Below are 22,602 nucleotides of genomic sequence, written 5' to 3' on the forward strand. Positions count from 1 at the left end.
GAATTATGTTTCCTCGACGAACTAATCACCACAGCAACTCACAATAACGAGCCCTCTCGATACGGCCTATCTAGTAAACAATACACTGCATTACTAAAAGATCACGGACAACAACAGACGAGGAAATCAGCTCGACAGACCTTTAGTTCATCCAGTTATCACCCCAAAAGACGTGGAGCCTAAACCACCTAACCGAAGACAGAGCCGAGAATGATTGCACACACATCGCACACACAGGGACACTTTAACAATCCTTCCTTTGACATCAGACGACAACGAAGGTGAAAGACAAGAGAACAGATCCATGCTAAAGATTGCTATGCTCAGTGTTGAAACAGTCACAACAGAAAACTAAAATCAAAGTATAAGAAGCCTCTCGTCGCATTGTAAACGAGCAACACCGCCATCCTGGGAAACATTCAGTTTAGGGACCCCACTAATCAAAACAAAATCCGACTCTTAAATAACGGCCGGCTCTTCAGTTCCAAGACACGTGCTGAGAAATGTAAATCATGTTATTCAAACATGTGCAAAATAATCGGATATAACATGTTATTCTAGACAAAACGTCATGGTTGAACTGGGATAGAAAATAGGCCCAAGCACCAAAATAAAAGTGAGACCAGTTAATTTAAAAGCTAAAAAACAGTGGCCCATGTTTGCAAATTGGGTGAGTGTTGAAAGTGTAAAGACTAGGGGGCAGATTTACATTCCCTGGCGCATCCCTGCAAATCAGCAGGGATGCGCCAGGGAAGATGCGTCACGCAAGTTTGCCCTTGCACCACCGCAGATGCGCCGCATTTACAATGCGGTGCATCGTGGCGCAAGGATCAGCAGATGTGTGACGCATCTGCCGGCGTAAGGTTGGCGCAGTGCTGAATTTGTGTCACAAGCGCGACGCAAGTCCAGCACTGTTCCATCCTGCCCTATCCCTAACATGGTGCGTCACGCCTTACGCCTGCTTGAAGCAGGCGTAAGGATTTGACGCACCAGAGTCGGAAATGGGACTGCGTTCCTGCGCTGGAAACATCCCCCCTGCACCGGAACGCCCACATGTGGCGCAGGGCTTTACAACGTGACGCATCTCCCTAGATGCGTCACATTGTAGATGGGGCGCAAATGTGGCGCATGGTTTACGCCGCCGCTGCATCAAAAAAAGTGACGCAACGGCGGCGCAAAAGTGGCGCAAGGGCATTGTAAATCCGCCCCATGCTGTGTAGGTGCTTTTCAGTTTATGGAAGACTGGATGGATTTGGGCTTGCTGCAAGCAGTGTTTGTTTAAATGTTAGGGAAATCGACACTAAAACAGGCCCCGCAGACCATAGAATAGGTTCACAATCTGACCTGTGGGACCAGCCTTCGGGAGCTGCCGGATTGCCCCATAGGCCAGCCGGTTCGACTCCGAAAAACAAACACCTTGAGCCATAGACACTGAACAGGTCGACACACAAAGTAAACGCAAAAAAAAGGATTCCGTGGAAAATTTGGTACTGTCTACATTGCAATTTTACCCAAACGCCTGACAAAATTAATTAATAACATATTCACTAAGTGGCTACTTATTCTGTAGAAGACCCATGATACTCAGTCAGGAAACAAAGCGCAGCATGCTCACAAAGGCTAAAAGCACCATTACATTTAAGAGCCCTGCCTTTTTCTCAATCAATAGCCTTTTGACAAAACTGAAGCAATCACAGTGTAACCATCCGAAAAAAACATACTGCCCAGTGAAAGTTCCAGCACCTATGCAAGAGTATACAAATACAACTGTTTATACTACAGTGCTGCATGCCCTCGTTTCAAAGTATTCCTCGAGTACTGGAGGGAGCTGGGCTGTGCCTCTGCCCACCCAGGTGCACATCCTCGCCCGGTAAAACCAGTCCTGTGTTTACAGACTGGGAGATTTTGGATCTGGACTCTGGAACACCAGGCCACTCAGATTTTCTTGGAGCGGTGTGGCCCAAGAGGATTCCAACCCATGCAACTCCTCCTGGAGGCTCAAGTCTTAACTCCATCTCAAGTCACAAAAGGAGGAGAAGAGTATGGTGCAATCTACTCAACAACAAAAGAGAACCCAATTCTTTTTTGTATACATAACAATAATACCAAGTACCACAGCAATTGTACAACGAGTAAAAAGGCTTGTAGAAGAATTCAAAAAATATTCCAAAGGTAAATAGACGGAGCCATGACAAGAATTAGTTGGACCATTATCGCTGCCTCTGTTTATGTCTGGCTGAAAAGGAAACATCTCCCTCAATAAACTCAAACATTCGTGAACCCATAGCGTTCGTCTCTTCCCCGAGTGGTCTAGTTGTCAGACTCGTCCATAATTCCGTTTCCTTCGGCTGGCGTTCGATTCGGCTAACTCGAGAACGCGTTAGCGACCCTCCCTGGTCTCCCCCTCTCCACCAATTGTGAACGAGATACCACGGCCCTGCGACATAGTGTTCCATTTCTGCCTAACGGACATTTCCTTGCTCTTCGAAGATACGTATCCGGAATACAATACCTGCGAAGGGTCAGTGCACTGACGAAGGAGTTCTTGTCATGGAAGTCATGGAGTCAAAGTATGCAACAATTGCATTTGTGTGACCACCACAAAAACTGCAGTGATGGACCGTCCTCACTAAGGTCTATTAAAAAAAAAAAAATCATAATCATTTCATTTTCATCAACAAGTATAGTCCTATAGAACAAACCGGCAAAAAAATCACAACTGCCCATCTCCGACTCCAAACGAAGCATACCGTCTGAAATTAATTATGAATATAGAACTTGGAAAAGCATTTTTGGAGGAGGAAAGTGAGGTTATTGTTGCAATCTGTGAGATTCCACTAGCCTATTTAGCATAAAAGATTAATACAAATGAATGACAATTTACTTTGCACAGTGATCGAATCTAATCGTTAATAACATTACAAGAACACTAACTTCACTGCTTCAGAATTCCAAAGGAAGTGGAACGGTAACTGTGGATAGTTTAAAATGATCAATAGGGAGTTTAGGTTTTTATATCCAGTATGATTCACCTTGGTGAGTTGCAGGCAACTTATCTCTTTATCCCTTGGTGATTCGTAAGATCTACAGCTCCTCAATTAATCTGTTTAAACTCCCACGGGAAAATATGCAGACAAATGCTACAAAATATTGGATGTTTATCTAACAATTGATGTACCAAGGAGAATGTCGATTCTCCAAGTGTAAGAAAAGAGAATCAACGGAATCTAAGATTATGCATTAAACCTTGTACTTGCCACTCTTGTAGCACCTTTAAAGAATCTTCAAAGAAAACGATTTCAAACTAGCACCTGAACACAGTAGTCCATAACTAGTCCATTCACAGAATACTAGTCGTGTAAATGCAGTGAACGACTTCTATCAACTCTGAAACTCTGTTCCAACTGTTCCTCCACAGTCAAACTACTCTAAAATATAAACAGCAAAACAATGTGGTCTATCCTCATATTCTATAACCCCATAAACGTAAAACATTTGTTAATACTATTACAGTACTTGCATCCGTTTCTATAAAACATTTACCTTAAGGCTACTCACTGATCTTCCGTTCTTGATTCTGTGTTCATTTCACTTGGGTAATCACCATTTCATTTCAAGACCAGAGGCTACCATTATGTATGTTGAAAGCTCTTCAACACCACATTTGCTATAAGCCTTACTGGCCTGAAGTAAAATCTCCTCCAATCTTCCACCTGAAAGATAGACTTTACTAGTGATGTAGCGCTTAAAAGTTTGAAAATTGTAGGGGTGCATTATACTCACTGTTAGTCGGCACCCGCATATAATCAAATGTGTGCTTAGGTATCTTGTGTGCAATGTATTACGAATTGTATAACCTATATCGATTTTAATAGAAGTGTTAGCTATGTACAAGCCCATTGTAAACGTATTGGGGAAATGTATAGAGTTTAGTTTATGTGAAATGTAATGTGGTGTTAGAAATGTGCACCCTAGACTTCGTGTCTGTAGTTTGTTTAGCTTGACCACACATGAAAGAAAGACGTAAATGTCAATACTGTGATTGAAACCTGCTTGTGTAACCGAAGTAGTGGCCAGAATTCGCATATATCGTTGAGGCGAAAGGCCTGGTATTTTCTTATGTTAGCCAAGGGCAATAGGCCAAAAAGGATTTATTCCAGTAGAGGTTTTAGGCTGTAGTAAATTGCAACTTAAAAGATGTGAAGAATGTCTGCTTTGCATGATCTCACCCCAGGTGCAAGGACAGTTGCTCGTTAGTAGAGAAGCTCTTTGTTCACAAATTGACTTATGTAGTAAAAGCCAGACATGGGAGTGTATTGGAATGTGCCAATCGTAACTCCTAGTGCGGATGGCGTCTGGGACTCAAGGCCAAGCGATGGACGATGGAACTGGACAGCGCTCTGTGGAAATTTACTGAAAGACGACCCCGCAGAAGAGGAGGCGCAAAGGGCGTGTTCTGGGATTTGGGGTTCTGTATTAGGGACAGCGCCCCGAGGGTGGAGGCAGTTCAGAGCAGCCCCGAGCAGAGGAAGGCTAGGCGAAGAGATAGAGGGGGCAACTTAGACCAGCTCTCTAAGTGAAGTCTTCTTATGAAGTTTCACTCTGACACCTTTTATTCGATGAGGGTCTCAAGGGATTGCTAAGTAGGGATGTCATCTAGTGCAGAGTAGGGACAGAGATGGTATGGTTCAGTGTCCCTAGTATCGACATTTGCTTGGTGGTGTTCTACCTCATGCTTTTAGAGATTGTACTTTTAGTTATTTTTAGCCGTATGCGGATTCTCCGTAGAGTAGCTTTTGTGTTAGTGCCTATGTACATGTTGTGCCTCGTATTGAGGACTTTGTATCTGCAAATCTTCATGCTGATAATAAAAACCAGAGAGCCAAGAGATTAAGTCTCGAGTCCTTGATTATGGCAAATTGCGGACAGTAATTTTGATAATTGTGTTTTTCCCTCCACGCTATTGGGCAAGTAAAAAGGTCCATCTGACCAGAGTGGGTTCCAGTAGATAATTGCGAGATACCCAAATGGGCCGGAGCAGTTGGTAGCAAACGAGGATGGTTTCTTACTGATAGCGAGGGAAGATTAGATAAGGATAAGTGACCCTTGAGGCCCAAGAGACGATAAGTGATGCTGAATCATCAGATGGCGAGCAGCAGACGGCAGCAGATGAGCATCGACGGCGAGTAGCGGTGCGGCAGAAAGCAGCAGTTCCAGGAGTGAGTATGAAAATGAGATGTTGTAGATTGCGGTGTTGATTTGTTGTGTGATGTCTTGCGGAGTTGTTGTGTATGTCGTGTGATTGTGAGATCAGGCTGTGAGCGCGCGCAGCCCGGGAATTGTGGTGTAGAAGACACCTGAGATAGATTTTGTTGACCACCCAAAGGAGATCGTGAGGTACCATCGATCACCTGGACCGAGATAGGGGGAGCGAATGCGTGTGTGTATGGCAACTTAACGCTGGTCGTGGGTTGTGGTGTGCAGATCGGAGTGTTAGTAACCTATCAGAGGCGAGTTGTCTGGCCGGACGGGGCAGACGGGCGCCAATCGAGGTCAACAAGGTCGAGAGACTGTGGACGAACAGTCAGAGGCTGTGGACGGACAGCCAGAGAAGTAACTTAATCGGTTATTTCAGTGTGTGAATGGGACGTGAGTAAGCGTGAAACGAGTTTTGGAGAAGGGAACTGCTGCGAACGAAGGAAGGTGACGTCAGAGGGTGTCGCGCTGTGATAGGCCGGTTGGTGTGAGTCGCGCTGTTATTGGAGGATTCGGGAACAAGAAGTAAATAGAGAGCGAGATCGAATTTGCTCATTATGAAGTGCCTTAGGGCTTTGCGAGAGTTGTGTAGAGGCGATAAGCATGTGGTTGTTCGTGGGGGAGAAGAAGCCCCTCCCGAGGATACCCCGGCACATTACATGGCACAGAATGTGGGGTTACATACTATAGTTTGGATTGAGAATTGGCACAAGGTGACACAAGGTGAAGGGGAATTAGCTTTCCCGAGGTATGGCTCATTTAGATTAGCAGTGCTGTACCAACTGAAGACGGTGATGGGGTCCTTAAAACCCTTGCCAAGACCAGCGCAGTTTGAAGCATTACATGCGTGGATAAGAGCAGCGCATGATAAGGAAAAGGGAAGAAGTCAGGAGAGGATGAGGAAGTCGATTAGGGCATTTCAGGATGCCAAGTGGGACGCAGCGGAGAAAAGATGGAGAGTGCAGACAATTGAGGAAGCGAAACTGTATCCCGCGCTAATGGAGGAGACTGGGATAAGGCATGGGAAAGCACAGAAAGAGGAAGATAGTGATTCTGATGATGGGGTATTGCAAAGATTGCTAGACGAGAGACCACCCCCTTATAATCCAGATGAAGAGGATGATAGGTGGGGTGAGAGGGTAGACTCTAGGAGGGTAACAATCCAGCCTGAGACCCGAGTGGAAGGGTTGGTTTCGTTTGAAACAGCGAGTTCTCAGGGTCAGTCGGAGACCAGTGGAAGGATTGGAAGAGAGATGAGGTTACCGGATGCCTTAAGGGTACCGGTCACCATTGGACCGATTGTGTCAATATACAGTCCGGAATCAGAGGAAAGAGAGAGGTCAGAAAGAGTGGCAGAAAGAACGAGGAGAGAAAGCGGGGAAAGTGAGTTGGAAGGGGCAACGGCCCGACCTCCAAGCCCTGTACAATGGAGTACACCATTAGCAGCGGTGTCAGACACATCTAGGGGCGAAGAGGACGAGAGACCGGTGAGGCCGAGGACTCTGATGGAGTCGAGATCAGATTCAGGGTCATGGGTACCGCCAAAGAAGCAAATGAGCTGGAATATGGGCCGAGCGGGGACAACCCCAGTTGCCTTTACGAGCCATTCTACTCCCATAGAACTACCAGAAGAAAGGAGAGAGCAGGAACCGGAATGCGAGTATGATGAGGGACGTGGAGCAAGTTGTCAGGTGTTGAAAGGGGCCTTGAAGGCAGGAATGATAGATGTAGTAAGACTTAAAGCAGAGGCGGATGAAATAATATATGGGAACCTACCTCTTGAGAGAGTAGTGACATATACTCCAGATGAATTGCTTTTTGTAGCAAAAGATGTGACTCGTAAAGCACGAGCGGCACATGAGAAACTGGCGGGTTTGGCTAGAGAATATGGGGTGGATCTATCCAAGACTAGAGCATTGCAAGGGAGCCATAGGATGCATTGTACCGAGCGGGAAGTGGAAGAGAAAAGAGTTGTTGGTCTAAGGTCACATACTAGGGAACTGATTGTAGCTATGAGAATATGGCTGATGCTTGACAAATGGCAAGAGAAATGGGCTAGGAAAAAGAATTCTAGAGGAGCGAAAGGAGGGAGCTCTGAAGGAGATTTGCAGGAGGTAAAGATCCTTCCCTTGAGAGAGGTGGCGAATGGAGGATACGTGCATGTACCATGGAGCAGGGGGGATTTGGCATCATTTACGAATGATTTTCCCAGGCTCAGGGAGAAGCCTGCAGAGTGGTACAAGCAAGTTGAGCGCTTCGTTAAGATTTCGAAGGTGTTGTGGATAGATCTGAACACCTTATTCGATATCGTGGTTCCGGGAGATCTGTGGAACGCATGTAAAATTGCTGTTGATTGGCCGGACTATGAGCCTGATAGGAACATAGTTACAAATGGTCCGTCGCCCGTGGTAATGAGGCTGTACGATAAGGTAATTACCTGGCTGAAATCGAAGGTTTCACCCCAAGACATCGATTGGGTGAAGATAGATAGGACAGTGCAGGAGCCAAAGGAGACAGTACATGAATTCTATGAGAGACTTTTGAAGGCTTTTAAGCAGTACAGTGGTTTAGATGAGCTGGAAACGAAGGACATGGGACAGTTTGTGTCTAAGTTCGTGCTGGGTTTGAAGCCCGAGGTCAGTCTTATGATACAGCAGCATTTGATCTGTTGGCAGAATAAGCCTGTAGATGAGATCTTGCGGTACGCCAGGTACTGCACGGATGAGATTGAGTCCAAGCACAAGAAGATGAAGGATAACCTATTGCTCATTCAGATGCAAGCTGCTCAGGGACCGCCGAATGGGGGTCAGGTGGGGCGGAGACAGGGAAATTATCAGACAGGGAATCAGAACGCGCAGGGTCAGGGAAGGCCGAGGCCCGTTGACCCTAGGACAGGCATAGATGTAGCGATCTTGAAGAAGACGACTGCTTGTCACCAGTGTCACCAGGTGGGACATTGGAGGCGCGAGTGTCCCTTGAACCCCTATAATCAGCCGCAGATGGAGGGAGGAATGGGTCAGGTCCCTGGGGCGGAGCAGGTACAGACGGTGACTGTACCGAGAATGATGCAAGGGGGGACCGGCGTCTCGCAGGTGCAGGTTCCCCAGCCACCCCGGATGCAGAACATACAGCAGGGAGCTCGGACTTATTTGCAGATGCCCATGTTCGAAGTAGGAGAGGAGAGGGATGCAGATTTGCTAGCGCAGCTAAGTTTAGGTCAGGATGATGATTGCCTCCTTAGGGCTATTCTAGAGGTAGATCAGAGAGGACCCTTTGTGGAAGCAGAACTCGACGGACGCCCGACTACCTTTTTGGTAGATACGGGGGCTACCAGGTCAACTATAAGATCAGCAGTAGTTCCGGGGGTAGCCCTTTCGGGGGAATGCATACAAGTGGTTGGAGTTGCGAACAAGAGGCTAGTGAGCCCCTTAACGGAACCGATTCCAGTCAGGATAGGAAACTTTAGGGATCGACATCAGTTCGTGGTGTGCGATTCTAGTCCTGTTTGTCTGTTGGGAAGAGATTTATTGTGTAAGCTCAATTGCACAATCTACTGTACCCCGAAAGGAGTAGAGGTACAGACAAGGGATGATGATGCGACCTTTAAGGTTGCAAATCAGCGGGTGTGCGTGGAAATGTACCCGGCTTTGACAGTGGAGGAGCTTCCACAGGATTTGAGGGAGTCTGTATCGACCGATGTGTGGGATCTAAGCGGAGAGGAGATCGGCTTAGTCAGGGGAGTGGAACCAGTGAAGATACAGGTTAAGCCAAACGCAGAATTCCCGAGAACACCTCAGTATAAACTGTCGCCTGAAACAATTGCAGGGATTAAACCTGTGATCGAGTCTATGATTAGGCAGGGAATTCTGGTGGAGATCATGGGTAGTCCATGTAACTCACCCATTATGGGACTGCAGAAACCAAGTGGGAAGTTCAGGATAGTGCAAGACCTGCGGAAAATAAACGACATAGTTGTTCCATGTTGTCCAGTGGTACCGAATCCATCTGTGATACTGTTCCAGATCCCATGCGAAGCTGGATGGTTCACAGTGATTGACTTGTGTCAGGCATTCTTTTCGATTCCCCTACATGAAGAGAGTAGATTTCTTTTTGCATTTAGGCTAGAGAATCGTATATTAACGTGGTGTCGTATCCCACAGGGGTATACGGAGAGCCCGTCAATTTTTAATCAGCTCTTAAAGAAGAATCTTGAAGGTCTTGTGTTGCCGAAAAACTCTGTTTTGGTGCAATACATTGACGACCTGCTTGTTGCGTCAGAGACAGAAGACGCTTGCAGGGTCGATACCATTGCGTTGTTGAATTTCCTGGGAGAGAACGGTCACAAGGTGTCTCCAAACAAGCTGCAATACTGTTTACCTGAGGTACAGTATTTGGGGCACAGAATTGAGAAGGGTAAAAGGAAGGTGTCTCCAGATCGCATTGATGCGATTCTGAGAATGCCAGTTCCCTCGACGCAGAGGGAAGTTAGAATGTTTTTGGGAATGGTGGGCTATTGCCGCCAGTGGATCCCAAACTTTTCCTTTGAAGCCAAGCCTTTACAGCGGCTGACGCGAAAGGATGTAAGTGATCCGGTACCATGGGACGACGACTGTTTGAAATCATTTCTGAGGCTGAGAGAAGCCTTATGTAGCGCTCCTGCGTTGGGAATGCCGGATTACAACAAGGCATTTGCATTGTTCTTCTGCGAAAGAGAAGGTTGCGCATTAGCAGTGTTAACCCAGAATCATGGAGGTGTCCGTAGACCAGTTGCTTATTTCTCAGCTACTTTAGACCCAGTAGCTTCTGCGTTGCCCGGATGTCTCAGATCCGTTGCGGCAACAGGTGTCAGCATCGAGAGATGTGAGAGCATTGTGATGGGTCATCCTCTTACTGTACATGTGCCACATTCTGTTGAATTGTTGATGACTAGGACTAAAACGCAGCACCTCACGAATAATAGGCTGACTCGTTATGAGCAAGTTATCCTTGCAGCCGATAATGTGACATTGAAGAGGTGTGCTGTTTTAAATCCTGCTACATTGTTACCTGTTCCAATTATAGATGATAATGAAGATTGTGAGGACCATGATTGTCTCGATGTGACTGAACTATGCACCAAACCGAGACCGGACATTGTCGATGAACCGCTCCCAGTGTCAGATGAGATTTTCTTTGTAGATGGTTCATGTTTAAGAGACAGTGTCGGTCGATTAAGAGCAGCGTTTGCTGTATGCACCATCACGGGTGTGGTTGAAGCCGCTTGTTTAGAAGGAGTACACTCCGCGCAGGTGGCTGAGCTCATTGCCTTGACTCGTGCCTGTTTGGCCGCCGACAAGATCCGTGTAACTATTTACACGGACAGCCAGTATGGGTTTGGTGTGGTTCATGACTTCGGACAGCTATGGTCCCAGAGAGGGTTTATGACGTCTTCAGGTTCTCCTATAAGAAATGGTGAACATGTACGGAAACTGTTAAAGGCATTGCAAGGTCCTGATGAAATTGCTGTTGTTAAATGTGCTGCCCACACAAAGGGAAATGATTTCGTTTCGTTGGGAAATAACTACGCTGATGAAGTAGCCCGATTTTGTGCAGAACAGGGATGCAACTTCACTGAGACCCACGTCGAGGAAACTGGGGAGGAAGTGGTGTATGGTCAGATGTTAGCTATGGCCGACTCATGGGAGGAACTGAAACAGCTTCAGGAAGGGGTCTCGGATCAGGAACGTGACAGCTGGATACGAGCGGGATGTGAGAAGGGAGATGTGGATATATGGGTTTCGAATGATGGACGAGCAGTATTGCCGGAAAGTTTGTTGAATCCCATGGCGAGGTTGATACATGGTGCTGTACATCTGGGTAGGGATGCCATGATGAGAGTGTTTCGTCAGACTTGGTACAATCCGAAGTTTCGTGCAGTGGCTGAAACTGTGTGCCAGAGGTGTGTCACTTGTCAACAGATGAATGTAGGGAAGAGAACCGCTGTGACGTTGAGCCACATAGGGAGGTCAGGGGGACCTTTCAATAGGATGCAGTTGGATTTTGTCGAAATGCCGAAGTGTAATGGGTTGAGGTACATATTAGTGATAGTATGTGTCTTTTCCAGGTGGGTGGAGGCATACCCTACACGTAGATGTGACACGCTCACGGTAGCAAAACTACTATTGAGAGAACTCATTCCAAGGTACGGGTTCCCGACGTCCTTTGAATCGGACAGAGGAACTCATTTCCACAGCGAAGTTATGAAGTTGCTGTGTGCTGCTTTGAATATAGATCAGAAGTTACACTGTAGCTATAGACCAGAAGCTTCAGGGATAGTGGAGCAGGTGAATGGAACTCTGAAGGCTCGGATGGCGAAAGTGTGTTCGTCTACGTCTCTGAAATGGCCTGACGCATTACCTTTGGTCCTTATGAGCCTCCGAAGTGTGCCTGATAGAAGGACTGGGTTGTCACCCCATGAAATCCTCATGGGAAGAGCGATGCGTTTGCCTGCAATACCTGCTACTGCTCTGATAAATATCACTGATGATATAATCCTGGACTATTGTAAAGGCCTTGCTGACGTGGTCCGTTCTGTGTCTCAGCAGGTGCAGACAGCAACGGTTCCAGCTGCGAGTGACCGGTGCCACGACTTGGACCCAGGCGATTGGGTCCTAGTCCGAAAGCACGTGAGGAAGAGTTGTTTGGATGCTAGGTGGCGCGGCCCTTTCCAAGTGATCCTTGTCACGAACACCGCTGTCAAGTGTGGAGGTTTACCGAACTGGGTGCATGCTTCTCATACCCGTAGAGTTCCAGCACCCTTGGAAGATACAGCCCCTCTCGAGAACAAAGATCCCAGTGAGCCGACAGAGCCTCCTGAGAGGGCCAGTCAAGCTGTAAGGGTTGCTGAAGCGGCTGATGGTGCACTGAATCGAGTTGAGGAAGAACGTGAAAGAAGTACTGACCCAGAAACCGGCGAAAGAGCAAGAGGTGCAGTGGGTAGTACAGAATCGAGTTCGGGCGAAGAAGAGGAAGTCAGTGCACAGGGTATCGGGGAGAAGACCGGAGGTGCCACCGAAGCAGAAAGGGTTTGGCCCGCAAGACAGAACCGGGTAAACCTGAGGTCGGCTCCGGACACAGACCTTGCACCAGTTTCGGAAGAACCAGAAGAAGAATCAGGGGATGAGGAGAATCCTCAAGGTGTGAGAAGATCAAGGAGAACAAGAGTGCCAAGTCGGAAGTACGCTTCACCCGAGTGGGCATATCAAGTGACTGATGCCAGGGTTACCGAGCACGGGAAGGTTGAGGTCGATGACATTGGTCAACAGTGTCCCGCTCCAGAGGGTGGAAGTGTTGCTGAAGGTTCCGGGATTGGAGATCGAAGGAATTTTGACGATTCATATTCCGAGTCCGCCATTCCTAAGTGTCATTCGAGGTATGATCTTGGACAATTTGGAGTTCCCGACGTTCACGACTGTGCCAGATCCACAAGAACTGATCATTCTTAAGCTCGAAATATTGCAGGGAGTCTTGGAGCTGTTGGGACCAGCGCTTATGTTAGATTGATTTGAGAAGGTTGCAAGCAGAGAAGAAGATAACCTAGATCCGAGCGGAAGAAGAATAAATTTAGGGATTTTTCCGTTATAGAACGAAGAAAAGTTAGGGAGGTTTGCCTAAGGTTCACGAAAGAGACACTGATGAGAAAGAGACATACCCTTTCAGAGATTGTATTGGACGCTGAGTACATTCCGAAGATGGCAGATCCTGCAAACCCACATCGTAGGGCTAAATTGATAATAGGCACATTGGTAGGAGTTGTGATAGTCACCATATTTGCGGTAGTGATAAGTTCATACATGGTGGCTCACAGGCAAGAGGGGAAGGTTCAGGGAGCACCTACACCTATTACCCCAGGGCAGAGTGGTGTCAGTATCAGAGAACAGGAAATATCGAAGTTGAGGGATGATCGCAGACTCCACATGGATTTATCGAGGGGTGATTTTAAGCTCAATGCGTATGCAAGGTTGCTGTATGAGTATGTTGATGCGATGGATGTGAAGGATTGCTATGTGTGTATGCAGTTGCTTGCTTCAGTGGATGAGGGTATCAAGTATCATCATCTCCCATTGACTTATGGGATTTCTTGTAGTTTATTACTCAGTTTATTTTATGACAGGAGACAGTTCGAGTATTTCTTTTCAAATTTTGATACGGTACTTCCTGAAGTTCCAGCAATCAAGCATTTGAACAAATATGATTCAAATAAGAAAGAGGACAGACTCCTGAAGTATTTTAGACCGACTATGAAGTTGGATACGGCGCATGCTCACAGGAATAACCTGACATGTGCGTTATCTGAGATAGAGAAGAAATTCATAGACCAGGTAGAGGACAGATACAGACGGTTGACCCAGACACGACACACCGGAGATAGCCCAGTAGATTGGACAGACGAGGAGAGGGCTCACAGATCCAAGGGAAGTTATGGACCAATAGCGTTAGATGAGGTACAGAGAGGGAATTTGTGTATTGGGCGGCCCCAATCAGATACGGATAAGGTCGCAGTCGGACATAGCACTTGTTCTCAGACTTTCACAGTGGAAGCTTCTGCTAAGAATTTTATGGTAGGTCCAGTAGAGGTAATTCCGACAGTATATTATGTATGTGGGAAGAATGCTTATGTCAGACTACCTGCGAATTGGTATGGCATATGCTATTTGGCCATCATATTCCCGAAGATCTATCACACCGAGGACTTGGAGTTGTTAGAGACGAAGCGACAGTCCAGGAAACGTAGGGCTACGAACGCTGGTGCAGTGATTGGGGACATATACGGAGCAATGATACCTAGTATGGGTGTGGTGTTGAATGATGTGAAGATTAGGAGGTTGGCGACTGTGGTTGATGAGTTGTCTATGAACACGGCGAGATCTTTGTTGTTGGTGGCTGGAGAGATGTTGTCGATACGGAATATGGTTATGCAGAATCGCCTTGCTTTAGACGTATTATTAGCCAAAGAGGGCGGAGTCTGCAAATTATTGAAGGTTCAGGAATGCTGCACATATATTCCAGACAACACAAAGGAGATAGGGAAGTACATAGACAACATCACGACTATTCACAAGGAGATTATGGATTTGACGGAGGAGAATGTGTGGGAGAAGATTGGATTAGGCTTTGGAAGAGTGGGAACTTGGTTTGCGAATTTGGGAAGAGGATTTCTGGGATCAGTGTTGAAGCCGATTATTATTGCTGTGGTTTGCGTGATTTGTTTGTGGGGATGCGTGAAGGCATGGAAGTGGTATCAAGGAGGCAAGGTTGAAAGGGCTCTTAAGGCAAACGAGAAAAGGATGGCGAAGCTCCAGGAGCAGCAATATGAGAGTCTTAAGAAACTAGAGGGAGTTCGACATGGTAAAGTTATGACTAGCGCGGTTTAAGTCAGTTCTAAAGAAGAGAAATGTAATGGTGTGATGACGGATGTCATCAAAGGGGGGAACTGATGTAGCGCTTAAAAGTTTGAAAATTGTAGGGGTGCATTATACTCACTGTTAGTCGGCACCCGCATATAATCAAATGTGTGCTCAGGTATCTTGTGTGCAATGTATTACGAATTGTATAACCTATATCGATTTTAATAGAAGTGTTAGCTATGTACAAGCCCATTGTAAACGTATTGGGGAAATGTATAGAGTTTAGTTTATGTGAAATGTAATGTGGTGTTAGAAATGTGCACCCTAGACTTCGTGTCTGTAGTTTGTTTAGCTTGACCACACATGAAAGAAAGACGTAAATGTCAATACTGTGATTGAAACCTGCTTGTGTAACCGAAGTAGTGGCCAGAATTCGCATATATCGTTGAGGCGAAAGGCCTGGTATTTTCTTATGTTAGCCAAGGGCAATAGGCCAAAAAGGATTTATTCCAGTAGAGGTTTTAGGCTGTAGTAAATTGCAACTTAAAAGATGTGAAGAATGTCTGCTTTGCATGATCTCACCCCAGGTGCAAGGACAGTTGCTCATTAGTAGAGAAGCTCTTTGTTCACAAATTGACTTATGTAGTAAAAGCCAGACATGGGAGTGTATTGGAATGTGCCAATCGTAACTCCTAGTGCGGATGGCGTCTGGGACTCAAGGCCAAGCGATGGACGATGGAACTGGACAGCGCTCTGTGGAAATTTACTGAAAGACGACCCCGCAGAAGAGGAGGCGCAAAGGGCGTGTTCTGGGATTTGGGGTTCTGTATTAGGGACAGCGCCCCGAGGGTGGAGGCAGTTCAGAGCAGCCCCGAGCAGAGGAAGGCTAGGCGAAGAGATAGAGGGGGCAACTTAGACCAGCTCTCTAAGTGAAGTCTTCTTATGAAGTTTCACTCTGACACCTTTTATTCGATGAGGGTCTCAAGGGATTGCTAAGTAGGGATGTCATCTAGTGCAGAGTAGGGACAGAGATGGTATGGTTCAGTGTCCCTAGTATCGACATTTGCTTGGTGGTGTTCTACCTCATGCTTTTAGAGATTGTACTTTTAGTTATTTTTAGCCGTATGCGGATTCTCCGTAGAGTAGCTTTTGTGTTAGTGCCTATGTACATGTTGTGCCTCGTATTGAGGACTTTGTATCTGCAAATCTTCATGCTGATAATAAAAACCAGAGAGCCAAGAGATTAAGTCTCGAGTCCTTGATTATGGCAAATTGCGGACAGTAATTTTGATAATTGTGTTTTTCCCTCCACGCTATTGGGCAAGTAAAAAGGTCCATCTGACCAGAGTGGGTTCCAGTAGATAATTGCGAGATACCCAAATGGGCCGGAGCACTAGCCATCACACCCATTACCGAGTGTGCTTAAAATGCTGAATATCAATACCTGACAGCTCCATGGCCCATTTAATCTATCTCACTATATTCACAATACTTACAACTCAATACAATTTTGCAGATTATTTCAATAATTGATTTCCCATCCTTCCTGTACTCCTTCATTCTGTTTACATATTCATTAAAACATTTGGTTATATACAGTTTATCACATACTGTGAACTTTGGAGAAAATATAAAATCAAACATCTTCTTCATTCTTTTCCATATTTTAAAATATACTCCTTCTGAACCATTCATTTTATTACTTACCTCTAACACTTTACATCTGAAACCCTTCTATGGGATATCAAATGGAGTTAAGAGACTAACTTAACTGAAAGCCCTTTCAAATCCAGATACCTATTTCCAGGCCAGGATTCCAACAAAACTAACAGTAAATTCACATTCCACAAGACTACATAACTAGACCCAGGAGGTCTATTTAACCTCATGCTTTTCAAACATCTTCAAACCAAAGTATTCCTCCCTACTATTCTTCCATCCACATGCACATGACAAGCTGAAGTAGCTGACCTATCACAATTCAATGTTCTGTAACTTCGACCTTTCTCAAATTGCTCAGCCAGAAAATTCACTACTTCTGCTACAAGCGCTTCCATGGGATCCATATCTCTATCCATGCACTAAACACACCATATTTTCCAAGCTCAATTATACATTCTCCTTGTTCCAGGTGCCCAAAGCTTTTCAAGCAATTTAACAGCTATGCCTGAAAGTCACTGGAAACAGTTAGATCTCCTGATACCTTCCAAAAAGAAGGTTCAATATCCTCTCTTGAACTAATAAATGGTTCCCTCCTATGCCATTCTTAAATAAGCATTCCGAAGCCGGAATCAAAAAAGGAATTTGGTATGCCAATTCCATTGCTGCAGGTCACCATACTGGAGGTACCCAATAACGCAGCACCCACACAATTTGTCACTTCTCTGTCTTTAACTTCAATAGAACCCTTCGGATCACTGCAAAAGGCGGAAACGCATAAGGTCTTATTCCCTTACATATCTGTTTAAAAGTATCAAGTGTACATGCCCCTGGATACAGAATCTGACTGGTAACTCAGCCTGCTCACTAAAAGATCCGCCTCCAACGGTCCCCGAATGCTGTCTATCTTGCTGAAAGAGCAAGGGTTCACCTTCCAATCTCTGAAGTCTGTTAAGTTTAAGTTAAGTTCCAATCTGCTTTCATATTCAATTGACCTCACAAATACTCCACCTTTACCACAATCTTGTGTTCCATGCAGACATGCCAAAACGTCTTCGCCAAGTCCGAACGGGCCACGGGATCTGCTCCCTCCTAAAAGATTGATATACGCTTCAGCTGAGATATTGTCCATTTTCATCAACACTGTCTGTACTTTTATTTTTTTGTTCAAATCTGTTTTCACATAGTCATGACAGGCAACCTATATGCAGACGAACAGTTGTGCATGAGGCCATTCGCTAACATCTGGATGTATAGTGACATTGGATTCACAAACCGATTGTACCTTAATAGTGAGGAGCACTCACTCAGGAGCGAGATTAACTGTGATATGGGAGTCATATTACAAACATTGTAGTTACAGTTCAGTAGCAGTGTGTTAACATCATAACAGTGTGCAAGGTTCTTTCCCGGTCATTCACCTTGGGCGTATAAACAGATAGCCTACTTAAGAACAAAGAAACCATAGCAATAGCAGCATAGATCGATATATATACATTTAACTCCCTCACCCCGCCCCCACATCCCACCCCCAGTGTCCATTATTTACTTCGTAATTGTGGCTGTGCGTTAGCAGTGACTACACGCGTGTTGAAGCTCAACCACGGGTAAAGCTTTACTGGAATATCATGGCTGTGCATTGGTGGAAGGCGTGTCCCCTCTTGTGTGTTCAGTATCCAATCAACACTGTCTGTAATTTTAAAACCTCTTTGAAACACTGCAAAGAATAAATGCCTGCTGCCAGTTCTAAACAAGTTATATGTTTCTTCATCTCCTCTCCTGACCACAGTCCACTTGTCTGTTATCTTCCAAACATGCTCCACAGCCACTCAAACTGGCGTCTGTCTCCAGCACAAAATCTGGTGCACATCTAAAAATTGCTCGTTCATTCCATGCATTCATGGTCTGTAGTCACTAATTCAATTCTTTCATTTCACTTCCCCACCCTCCCTCACTGTCTGCCACCACACGAATCACCAATCATCATTCAAAATCACTCAATAATCAACAGTTGGTGTAATGGTTACCTGTTCCAATCCAAGCACGGTGGTAGGTACACTATCTCCCCTTTAATGCAAGAAAAAGATTGGTTTTTGGCAGTCTTGAAACTTGCAATGATCATTAGGGGCAGCCCTCCTAGGTAATGACAAAACAGAAGGATCATAGGAGTGGACCGTATATGTTAATTTTTGCTAAATAAGTTTGTAAAGGCCAATCACCTACAGAAAATAAACGATCGCCCATCATTTGGGACCCAAACATTGAAAATCATCTCAACTTAAACACCTTCTCACTGTCTGCCATCACATGAATCATTATGAATCATCACTCACAATCACTCACACACCATTGCAATAGTTGTAGTTACGTCTTCCAATCCAAGCATGGGTAGGTTAGGTAGTAGGTAAACAATTAATCATTGACGCAGGCAGCTCATTGTAATTTGGTACTAGCATTCTTGGAACTCAACGATCTTCGAGGGCAGCCCTGCTAAGTGATGCAAAAGAGAAGAGGCATGCGAGGGTGGCAAGCATTGTCTCCAATGTCATGAAGGAATTGTGGAGGCTTCTTCAGTGCATACTCGCCCAACTGCAATCTGGCAATAAATATGTGACAAAAAATGGTGGGGCAGCATAAATCTGAAATAAATATAATAATGTTCCCATAGCTACTTTTTTGGGGGGGAAATGATAGAAGTTCAACATGAAATAATTAAAATGTTCTATGGGGGCAGTGGCATAGCAGAGTTTGTTCTCAAACTCAGGTGGTTCACCCAAAAGTTGGTCAGCTAACACACTTGAATCTGACCAATCCTGCTCCTTCTGTGCGGCTTCAGGAATGGTGTCATTGTGTGGTATGAAATGTTGGTTCATAGTCAATCTTTCCATGTTTGGTTGCATGGGAATGCCGGATAGCTATAAACAATGGGCCAGACTGCTATACACAGTCCCAGTAGTGAGAATCCATATAAATAAATAGGCAAACATCGACGCAACTGCATAAACACTGGGTTACAAAACAAGGTTTCTCCCTTCCCCCAATCCTATTTATGCTGGACCTGGAGCTGCTCACCTGTGTGATTAGGCATCAATATGCGGGAGCAGTGCTCAAATTCGGACAATGTCCAATAGGCATATGAATTGGTCCTCTGCATACATCATCCTACACTACATCTGGTCCGAATTCTAAGGGAATATATTAGATTTGATAAACACTCCAGCCTCAGTATCAACTGGAGAAAATCAATAGTACTCCCACTAACCACCTCTCTGAAGTCTCATTACTTAGAATACCCTCTGGAATGGAGTTCTGAGCCAGTGAAATATCTGGGGATATGGATACAAAGGGATGCGGAGGTCAAGGTGCATGAAAATTATGGTACGGCAATAACAAAAATAGAAGATAAAATAGAGAGATAGATCAAGATGCACTCTTCCTGGCTGACAGAGTAGCTATCATGAAAATGATAATATTGCCATGATTTCTCTACTTATTTAGTAACATCCCCATAGTGATACCTTCTTCTTCCTTAAAAATGTTGAGCACTCACCTGATAAAATTATCATGGTCAGGCAAACAACCTGGAATAGGATGGGATACAATGTCACCACCATATGCATGGGGTGGCTTTAGTGCACCCGACTTCTATCTACACTACTTTTGAGCTCAAGAACAATTTACACACTACTGGTTTCAACCTCCCGCCTACACACCCCATTTGGTAATAGAAGTAGAAGAAGAACACCCCATCCTACTGAGAAATAGTCTGCCGCACACATGCAAGGAAATACCACGTCCAGAAATAAACACAATAAATTTCACAAGGGTGGCATGGCATTGCATGCCCTGGGCGCAGGAGCTTGCAAGCTTCCTCTGAATGTCCCTGCACTTCCAATAGGACACCATCCAGCTCTAGCAGTAACTCAGGAGGAAGGGAGCATCACCCTCCTTAAACAAGCAAGCATATATCCTGAGGGACAATTTTTAGGCGTGATTGACAAGACCTTTATAAGCAATGAAACACCACTATTTGCATTTCCATACTGCAGCCTCCATGCGTCTATTAGGATCCTATACCCATTGTTTACAGAAGAACCCCTCAAGCTGAATGCCTTGCACATATTGCTCACTAGCCCCACATGAAGGCATATGGTCACAACACTATACAATGCTATTTAAGCAGAGGACTCAAAGAACATGAGCAAGGTGCTTGAGAGATGGAACAAAATATTGAAAACACCATTGACACAGGAAGAATGGGAATTCTGTTGCACTTTGACAGGGCTACTAACCACCAAATGTAACATACGCCTCATACATTTTAAATACCTACAGCAAATGTATTACACATCTGCTAGGTTACATAGATATGGGCTGAGGCAGCACACATAGTTTAAATGCCTGATGTCGATTCAGGATTTCTGGAAAAGAGTGACGTATGATTTGTGCTCCATGATGACAGATTCAGTTGAGTGATATATTTGAATGTGTTTCCTGAGCTTGGAAATTTGTAGCAGTAACACTGCTGTTGACCAAAAGGAGGGTAACCATTCACTGGGGGAAATACTCAAAGCCTTTGCATAAACAATGGCTGCTGGACATGGAATACTGTAGAGACACCCTGGAGATATATGTAGAAGACCTGTCAGCCACACTGTGCCCAAAATACATATTGGCCTCCATAACAGACCACCTACTAAAAAACCCTGACGCTATTAACGCTGCTCCAATGGATTAAAATTAGGCTTTGTCGATGAAATACTTTGTATTGTACATGCAGGAAAAGGTAACATTGTGATATGTATGTATAGTAAATGTAAATGTAAATGTATGTGTCTTGTAAAGCACACTGCTGCCCTGAGGCGTCGTGGCGCTGTAGACCGCTGGGGAACCCGTCCTGGCTATCCCTGTGAGATGGTCCCTCCTGGGTATCTCCAAGGTGAAACCAGGCATCCCCGGCGAATGTGGGGGGCCGTTGTGGAGATGAGGCAAGCTAATGCCCAGAGTTGCCGAGTGTGTTCCTGGTTAGAGTAGGTACCGAGGCGAGAATTATCGAGTCCGTTTTGACCCTGGTCCACAACCCTGCCGCGTCGGGAATTGAACCCTGGTCCCTGGCCGATTCTCTGCTTGCGGATCTGCCGCCTCTAACCAGCGAGCCACACCTCTCTGTGAAACAGATGTGTAAAGGCAGATGTCATGATCTTTTTGTTCTGTTTTTTTAAAAGATATAAACCAATAAAAAATAAAAAAATAAAAAGACGATAGCTACTTACTGAAACATGTAACTAGAGGTAACCACTAATGCCAAGCGATAATGTAATGAAACTTTTGAAGGATTGATGTAAAAACAAACAGAAAAATGAAGAAACAACATAAAGAATTAACGATTGTCCTAATGTAAAAAAAAAAAACCTCCACGTTTAGAGGTGATAGACTTGTCCTTCTCACTGTAATAACCGCACTGGCTGCACTGAACACATGCTCAGCGGGCAACAGGACAAGCCTGGTACTTTATTGCCAGCCTGCTGAGCTCTGGCCATTAGAGCATCTTCCCATACCTAAACATCAATGGGTTTTGGTCCACAAAGACCGCTTTGGATCACCCAGATACTCCTGCAACATGCTGTGTATGGTCATTGATGCTGCCACTTGCTCAACATATTTTGCCATCAAGTCTGTACTGGACTTAAGCCATGTCAATTTAAACCAATACGTTGCAGAGGTTGTGTCCTTCCCTTCTGTTGCTGTTGTTGCCAGTGTTCTGGTAGAATGTGTTGTTGGCCGCTGTGAGGCAAGAATGTCCTCTCTGGAAGTTGAAGGCCACAACTCAGAATTGCGGGGTGAGATTCTAAGTTCCTAGCAATCTTTTTCCAGTTCTCCCACTTGTTCAATAACCCATGTATTGTATTGTATTTTAAAACATCCCCTTCAGAAAAAGGAATGAAAGTGAACAGAATTTTTTTGTACTGTGGATCAATTAGTATCAAGTAGCATGACACAAATGTACCAGACTCCTTTTTATCTGGTCCTGTGGCAGAAGCAACAACGTGATAGCTTGGCCTATTGATCTGTCTTCCTGGCTAACTTTCCTTGTGAAAACCTCAAAAGGCAGTAACATCTGTGTCATTTGACTTGACCCCATTTGTCTACATTCATGGTCATAGCTTTTCCTCCTCTTTGGATGACATAGTCATTTATCTGTTTGTATTGCTCAAACCAACGCTGCAACATGTAATAGTTCGAGTTCCGATGTATTGGCACTTGCTGTATCAGGACTTTAGCTGGTGCTCTATTTGCACAC

Source organism: Triturus cristatus, chromosome 3_2, assembly GCF_964204655.1.
Source record: "Triturus cristatus chromosome 3_2, aTriCri1.1, whole genome shotgun sequence".
Classification (NCBI taxonomy): Eukaryota; Metazoa; Chordata; class Amphibia; order Caudata; family Salamandridae; genus Triturus; species Triturus cristatus.